Genomic DNA, 3,517 nt, shown 5'->3' with positions numbered 1-3,517 from the left:
AAGAGCGAGGCACTGAGTTGGCATAAATAATGTAGTGCACAATGGTTCTCGAGATGTGTTTGTTACCTCAGGTGCTGTATAATTGTCTACAATGAGTGAAAACGGAGCAATTTGTGACGGCTCTTTCAATTTAAGACGTTAAAAACAGACGGAATTTGCATTTGTAATACCAGAGCATCGAAACTACTTGGAACTTTTGTGTATATGAACGGGTCCGCGCCTTTGTACTCTGCTCCCTTCACCGCTACAAACCAACCAACCATCGTGTCCGTGCGCATCTGAGTCGCAAAGAATGGGGAATAGCGCAGTTAGCTCGTGCATGGGGCGTAGCTCAGTTGGTAGAGCGTTCGCTTGGCATGTGAAAGGTCCAGTGTTCAAGCCGCGGCGCCTGCATTTTTTGTTGTCAGTGCATGGTAAGTGTTGGTCGCGGCGATCCTAAAGGCACGCAAGATGTTGCAAAGCCAGCGTCACAGACTGATATGATGTAAACTGACGTAAGGAGAGCAAGATGTAAGTGTGGGGACCGGCTGTTATCGAGGTGTCATCGAGTGCAGATCTGTCTTAGGTATCGCGGCTTAACCTCATTGAAGTCTAGAGGGTGGACAACACGTTGGTCTTACTCAGAGCGGTGTCCGAATTCTATTTTCGACGTTATACGTGCCACTTTCATTTTGGCAACTACGATTCGATACAGAATGCACGAAACCTGAAAGACACCCTAACGGATACATAGAGAGTAGTGTTTGTCTGCTGAATAATGGGAGTGCAAGGGTCTGTGTTGTCTATATGGCTGTATGTAGCACCATTAGTCTTCGGGGGGGGGGGGGGGGGGAGCCGGGCGTAGCTCAGATGGTAGAGCGCTCGCTTAGTATGCGAGAGGTACTGGGATCAATACCCAGTGCCTCCAGATTTTTTAACACACCTACATGCGCACCTTGATATGCAAGTGGAATAATTCACGACCAGCAGATGTGTCTAGGAAGATACAAGCGAATGATTAGCATCCACAATTGACAAGCGTGCTGTTATTTGTGCGTAGGAAGCACCCTCCTCCCACGCCTACACTTAATTTAGAAACAGTACAAGTGTTCCCGTAAGATTCTCAAGCCTATGTCGGAAAGATCTGCCTTGCGCCGAGTTCACGTAAATCCCACTGCACATTCCTATTCTTTGCGTGCAGTCAGCTGCTACTGGTGTTGCTAGTTGTGACTGCTGATAACAGATGCCGTAGCAATCAATTCATGGAGTGAGTTGTATGTTTTGCGATAGTCTGTCTCTGACAAGCAAGCACAGGTGACATAGGTGCGAACACAGGAAGCTTGCAGACCCTCGCTGCCTGCAGACACCGAGCAGCCACACTAGGAGGGCGGCCTAAGCCGTAGGCGAAATGTACTCATTCGCTTTGGCGCGACGTCGAACTATAAATAATGCTGTCACTAGCGTGAGCGTCGTGGAAAGTCGGAAAAGTCGGCTGCGAGTGTGAGTGCCAAGTTTGGGGAGCGTTTCGTAGTATGCGCAGTGCAATGGAGACGCGGAAACTTGTTGTGGCCCAGTGTTTTGCAGTTGGACGACAAGATTGGTACACAGTAGTAAAGAGCGAGGCACTGAGTTGGCATAAATAATGTAGTGCACAATGGTTCTCGAGATGTGTTTGTTACCTCAGGTGCTGTATAATTGTCTACAATGAGTGAAAACGGAGCAATTTGTGACGGCTCTTTCAATTTAAGACGTTAAAAACAGACGGAATTTGCATTTGTAATACCAGAGCATCGAAACTACTTGGAACTTTTGTGTATATGAACGGGTCCGCGCCTTTGTACTCTGCTCCCTTCACCGCTACAAACCAACCAACCATCGTGTCCGTGCGCATCTGAGTCGCAAACAATGGGGAATAGCGCAGTTTGCTCGTGCATGGGGCGTAGCTCAGTTGGTAGAGCGTTCGCTTGACATGTGAAAGGTCCAGGGTTCAAGCCGCGGCGCCTCCATTTTTTGTGGTCAGTGCATGGTAAGTGTTGGTCGCGGCGAACCTAAAGGCACGCAAGATGTTGCAAAGCCAGCGTCACAGACTGATATGATGTATACTGACGTAAGGAGAGCAAGATGTAAGTGTGGGGACCGGCTGTTATCGAGGTGTCATCGAGTGCAGATCTGTCTTAGGTATCGCGGCTTAACCTCATTGAAGTCTAGAGGGTGGACAACACGTTGGTCTTACTCAGAGCGGTGTCCGAATTCTATTTTCGACGTTATACGTGCCACTTTCATTTTGGCAACTACGATTCGATACAGAATGCACGAAACCTGAAAGACACCCTAACGGATACATAGAGAGTAGTGTTTGTCTGCTGAATAATGGGAGTGCAAGGGTCTGTGTCGTCTATATGGCTGTATGTAGCACCATTAGTCTTCGGGGGGGGGCGGGCGTAGCTCAGATGGTAGAGCGCTCTCTTAGTATGCGAGAGGTACTGGGATCAATACCCAGTGCCTCCAGAATTTTTAACACACCTACATGCGCACCTTGATATGCAAGTGGAATAATTCACGACCAGCAGATGTGTCTAGGAAGATACAAGCGAATGATTAGCATCCACAATTGACAAGCGTGCTGTTATTTGTGCGCAGGAAGCACCCTCCTCCCACGCCTACACTTAATTTAGAAACAGTACAAGTGTTCCCGTAAGATTCTCAAGCCTATGTCGGAAAGATCTGCCTTGCGCCGAGTTCACGTAAAACCCACTGCACATTCCTATTCTTTGCGTGCAGTCAGCTGCTACTGGTGTTGCTAGTTGTGACTGCTGATAACAGATGCCGTAGCAATCAATTCATGGAGTGAGTTGTATGTTTTGCGATTGTCTGTCTCTGACAAGCAAGCACAGGTGACATAGGTGCGAACACAGGAAGCTTGCAGACCCTCGCTGCCTGCAGACACCGAGCAGCCACACTAGGAGGGCGGCCTAAGCCGTAGGCGAAATGTACTCATTCGCTTTGGCGCGACGTCGAACTATAAATAATGCTGTCACTAGCGTGAGCGTCGTGGAAAGTCGGAAAAGTCGGCTGCGAGGGTGAGTGCCAAGTTTGGGGAGCGTTTCGTAGTATGCGCAGTGCAATGGAGACGCGGAAACTTGTTGTGGCCCAGTGTTTTGCAGTTGGACGATAAGAGTGGTACACAGTAGTAAAGAGCGAGGCACTGAGTTGGCATAAATAATGTAGTGCACAATGGTTCTCGAGATGTGTTTGTTACCTCAGGTGCTGTATAATTGTCTACAATGAGTGAAAACGGAGCAATTTGTGACGGCTCTTTCAATTTAAGACGTTAAAAACAGACGGAATTTGCATTTGTAATACCAGAGCATCGAAACTACTTGGAACTTTTGTGTATATGAACGGGTCCGCGCCTTTGTACTCTGCTCCCTTCACCGCTACAAACCAACCAACCATCGTGTCCGTGCGCATCTGAGTCGCAAACAATGGGGAATAGCGCAGTTTGCTCGTGCATGGGGCGTAGCTCAGTTGGTAGAGC

General features: G+C 48.5%; 1 non-coding gene across 1 annotated transcript; it reads left to right on the top strand.

Moving 5' to 3' along the window:
* Window positions 1-317: 317 nt before the first annotated feature.
* On the top strand, window positions 318-393 carry Trnaa-ggc (transfer RNA alanine (anticodon GGC)). Its single transcript has one exon. It is a non-coding gene; the product is annotated as a tRNA-Ala (tRNA).
* Window positions 394-3,517: the final 3,124 nt, after the last annotated feature.

This window comes from Schistocerca gregaria, chromosome 9, assembly GCF_023897955.1.
Source record: "Schistocerca gregaria isolate iqSchGreg1 chromosome 9, iqSchGreg1.2, whole genome shotgun sequence".
NCBI classification, from domain to species: Eukaryota; Metazoa; Arthropoda; class Insecta; order Orthoptera; family Acrididae; genus Schistocerca; species Schistocerca gregaria.
Note: the sequence above shows the minus strand (reverse complement) of the source record. Positions and strands in the feature narration are given on the sequence as shown.